The 5,000-nt window shown below is 53.3% G+C and overlaps 1 non-coding gene across 1 annotated transcript in view; it reads left to right on the forward strand.

The window, feature by feature from the left end:
* The first annotated feature begins 4,437 nt into the window (after positions 1-4,437).
* Positions 4,438-5,000, forward strand: part of LOC126434992 (small subunit ribosomal RNA) — a 1,910-nt gene continuing 1,347 nt past the window's right edge. The window contains exon 1 of the ribosomal RNA XR_007579648.1: positions 4,438-5,000. This exon is cut by the window's right edge and continues 1,347 nt beyond it. This is a non-coding gene — a ribosomal RNA (small subunit ribosomal RNA).

A 5,000-nucleotide genomic window follows, 5' to 3' on the forward strand; every position in this document is an offset into this window, starting at 1 on the left:
AAAACACAGCGCCATCTGTAGGTCTCCCGCGGCATGACGTCCTGCAACGACGATACCGCCATCTACGAGACGCCAAGCCGACCAAGACATCGATGGGCCCACAGTGCCCATCTTTCGACCCCACCCACAAAGCCTGCGTCCTCTGTCGACCACAGCACCCCAACGCCAGCGCCTCTGCCGCACGAAATCGTGGACCGGCAATCACTCCACCTGCGCCCCACTCCAACCGCCCAACTCGCAACTCCAGCGGATGAACGGCGGACTTTTCCCGCAGTCGCAATGTGCAATCCACCCCTATAACATGCGTTTCATGAAGAGCTACGTCCAATATGCGACATTCCCGCTGTCCGTATACATGAGCTGCGAGCTGTACCAGTTACGAGCTAGAGACGCGATCGCGTTGCTCTCTGTACGAATGCCGATGCTGAGCGGTCAGCTAGGAGGCGCTCCATCCATGTCGGTACCGGTGAGCGTTGCACTCGCAGTCGCAAAAACGTACGGCAAGTATATTACTCGGAAGAGTCAATGACAGTCCACGCCCCCCTGCGTGGGAAGAGTCTTTCTAGGCCATGACCCACCGGAAGGGCGCAGCGTCCCCCACCCCAGACATGTGACGTCACACCATCGGTATTGACGACGAGACTGATTCCTTATAATCATTTGCCATACACCGGTGGAAGCTGCCGAGACGAGTAACTACATAGCGGGCTCGCCGTGTCACTAATGTACAGAGATACAACAGTTTCGACTGGAACCGGATTAAACGTATACACGGCGCTGATTAGTAATAGATAGAGCCATCAGAATACAGATAATGTATACAACTGTCCGTATACATGCTTAAAGACTCTGCTCACAATCACAACCACACGTCAGCCACACACCCTTTTCACGCACTACTCTCTGCCTGTAACACGCACACAGACAATATGTAAGCACCAGCATGGAACAACACCCAGTGCATCCCCTCCGCCACATTAGACAATCCACACTGTCATAACCAGACTGGGAGGTCCACTCAGAAAACAGAATATCCCACCCACCCGACAACCACCATTGCTCAGCCAAGCCACCAACACCCACACATGTCCTACACAGGGGTGCACCCAACATCACAATACTGCCTCCTCTCACAGCACACAAACAATGGCAGGAATGAAAGACACAGGTCTGCCACAAGCATGGAATGAGAGCGCCGCCTGTCATGAGCCAAAGGTGCATCCTGACGTGGCAAATCAGATGATGCCGCAGGCATCCACTTACTATAATCACAATCAACAAACCGGCCGCCCCGCCCCCCCATTAAACCTTTCCTTACAACAATGTGTACCTTAACCTAACCTATATCGTACCGTAACCTAACCTATATCGTACCGTAACCTAACCTACGTCGTACCTTAACCTAACCTACGTCGTACCTTAACCTAACCTACGTCGTACCTTAACCTAACCTACGTCGTACCTTAACCTAACCTACGTCGTACCTTAACCTAACCTACGTCGTACCTTAACCTAACCTACGTCGTACCTTAACCTAACCTACGTCGTACCTTAACCTAACCTACGTCGTACCTTAACCTAACCTACGTCGTACCTTAACCTAACCTACGTCGTACCTTAACCTAACCTACGTCGTACCTTAGCCTAACCTACGTCGTACCTTAGCCTAACCTACGTCGTACCTTAACCTAACCTACGGCGTACCTTAACCTAACCTACGTCGTACCTTAACCTAACCTACGTCGTACCTTAACCTAACCTACGTCGTACCTTAACCTAACCTATGTCGTACCTTAACCTAACCTATGTCGTACCTTAACCTAACCTATGTCGTACCTTAACCTAACCTATGTCGTACCTTAACCTAACCTATGTCGTACCTTAACCTAACCTATGTCGTACCTTAACCTAACCTATGTCGTACCTTAACCTAACCTGTGTCGTACCTTAACCTAACCTGTGTCGTACCTTAACCTAACCTGTGTCGTACCTTAACCTAACCTGTATTGCGCCTTAACCTAACCTGTATTGCGCCTTAACCTAACCTGTATTGCGCCTTAACCTAACCTGTATTGCGCCTTAACCTAACCTGTATTGCGCCTTAACCTAACCTGTATTGCGCCTTAACCTAACCTGTATTGCGCCTTAACCTAACCTGTATTGCGCCTTAACGTAACCTGTATTGCGCCTTAACGTAACCTGTATTGCGCCTTAACGTAACCTGTATTGCGCCTTAACGTAACCTATATTGCGCCTTAACGTAACCTATATTGCGCCTTAACGTAACCTATATTGCGCCTTAACGTAACCTATATTGCGCCTTAACGTAACCTATATTGCGCCTTAACGTAACCTATATTGCGCCTTAACATAACCTATATTGCGCCTTAACCTAACCCACATTGCGCCTTAACGTAACCTATATTGAGCCTTAACGTAACCTATATTGCGCCTTAACGTAACCCACATTGCCCCTTAACGTAACCCACATTGCGCCGTAACGTAACCCAACACACGTTGGGCCTTAACCCAACACACGTTGGGCCTTAACCCAACACACGTTGGGCCTTAACCCAACACACGTTGGGCCTTAACCCAACACACGTTGGGCCTTAACCCAACACACGTTGGGCCTTAACCCAACACACGTTGGGCCTTAACCCAACACACGTTGGGCCTTAACCTGCTCTGTAATTGTCATACGACGCGTTAAATTAGTGTAGTGTTGCCTAACTGCAACCCCCGCAATATAGTTTGCTACTCGCACTGCCCGGTCCCCAGTGTATCGCTTCATGTTAAACACCTTGCAGCTATACACTGTAATGTGGATGGCAGCAGGACGTACATGCTCAATGCCCTTTGCAGTTGTTCATTGGCATTTGCAGTTGTTCATTGGCATTTGCAGTTGTTCATTGGCATTTGCAGTTGTTCATTGGCATTCGCATGGCGAAGCACTTAGCCTACGCTGTGGTACGGCCTGTGTCAACTGTCCGCTGATGTTGTACGTCCAAATCACACACTGTACTGCACATTGGTCCTCATGTACTGAATGATACATCATGGTACATGTGACCGTACAACGACTGCGCCAACAACGGCGAACCATGCGGTCCAAATGTTGTGCACTCAGCTACGTGTCGTCTCCCTATAAGAGCTGGATTGCAGTGTGGTATGCCCTGGATGGCGATCAGCATGAGCCGTCTGTTGATGTAGTGGCGCGTGTTGTCAGACGTAGTCGTCTCCTCTCACACACCGTGATAGCATGGTGCACTGCGTTCCACATCTGCGACATGCGACAGAGGCCGGTTGACAGTCGTTCGCGCAATGGACATCGCATACGTACGGGGGCCACCTTCCACGTGTTCGCGAAGCGTGCACATGTTGTTGCGTGTATGTGGGCAGACATAGTGTGTCGTGACACCTGACACAGGCATGCAACAATCGTTGAATTTGCAAATGGCGATGGACGCCTACGTTTGCTGGTGACGTTACGCAAATGAACAACTGGTAAACCGTTGTGGTGCGGTTGTTCTCGCTAGAGGTGAATCAGTGATGGCGACGATCGGTTGAGCTACCAACCGGTTGTTCCAGCGATACCCACCATGCCCACGAACGTGAATGGCATCTGGGTGTGAAGCGATACGCGGCGGTGGCTGGGTGGGACCGTCCCCGGCCGGTGAGGGGGGGCCTCCCGGCGTGCTGGCCGCGCGGTGCGTGGGCGCACGCGCTACAGCCGGCTGGTGGGGGCGGCCAGTGGCAGGCGCGCCGGCCGACGGAGGCGGCAGGCGGCGCAGCTGCGCGCCGGCGCACCCTGCACGCGGCGCCGTGCGGCCAAAGTAGGTCCTCGCGGGCCCGGTGCGAAGCGCGGTGGACATCTGCAGTGTGCTGGTCCGATTGAGGACTGTGTGCGCTGAGGATGCGCCGCCGCCCGGCGCTCGGCGCCGCGACGCCGTCTGCTGCTCGGTCGCCTCTGCGGTTCTCGCAGGTGGTTTGTATCGCAGCTGTGCGGACGTGTTGGCGCGTGCGCTGTGCTGGGAGAGTTCGCTTCGGCACCCAAGTGGGGCTTTTGTCCTTCTGTGGCGCTGGCGTTGGAGCTGCCGGTCACCGTAGGTGGCGCGTGTTGTCTCCCGCCGGCAATGCCACGACAGCACGCTCCCGGGCCTCTGTCGGCAGCGGCAAGCTCAGTTGGGAGCACGGGTGGTCGCACCTAAAGCGTCTACTCGCCAAACTCCGGGCGATTGCGCCTCTCTCGAACCCGACCAAGTACTTAGGACGGCGCTGCGCGCCGCCGGGACCTGAGAGGGTTTCGAGGTGTATGGTGCAGGGGAGCTCAGCCTCCTCCTGTTTGCAGAATAATTGAGCGGACGCTTGCGTGTTCGCGCGGGCCCCCGGGACACACTCCCGGGCGGCCGGCTGCTCAGCTCTAGTTGACGCAGCTCCCTGGTTGATCCTGCCAGTAGTCATATGCTTGTCTCAAAGATTAAGCCATGCATGTCTCAGTACAAGCCGCATTAAGGTGAAACCGCGAATGGCTCATTAAATCAGTTATGGTTCCTTAGATCGTACCCACGTTACTTGGATAACTGTGGTAATTCTAGAGCTAATACATGCAAACAGAGTCCCGACCAGAGATGGAAGGGACGCTTTTATTAGATCAAAACCAATCGGTCGGCTCGTCCGGTCCGTTTGCCTTGGTGACTCTGAATAACTTTGGGCTGATCGCACGGTCCTCGTACCGGCGATGCATCTTTCAAATGTCTGCCTTATCAACTGTCGATGGTAGGTTCTGCGCCTACCATGGTTGTAACGGGTAACGGGGAATCAGGGTTCGATTCCGGAGAGGGAGCCTGAGAAACGGCTACCACATCCAAGGAAGGCAGCAGGCGCGCAAATTACCCACTCCCGGCACGGGGAGGTAGTGACGAAAAATAACGATACGGGACTCATCCGAGGCCCCGTAATCGGAATGAGTACACTTTAAATCCTTTAACGAGTATCTA

This window comes from Schistocerca serialis, unplaced genomic scaffold (genome assembly GCF_023864345.2).
Source record: "Schistocerca serialis cubense isolate TAMUIC-IGC-003099 unplaced genomic scaffold, iqSchSeri2.2 HiC_scaffold_1196, whole genome shotgun sequence".
In the NCBI taxonomy this organism is placed as follows: Eukaryota; Metazoa; Arthropoda; class Insecta; order Orthoptera; family Acrididae; genus Schistocerca; species Schistocerca serialis.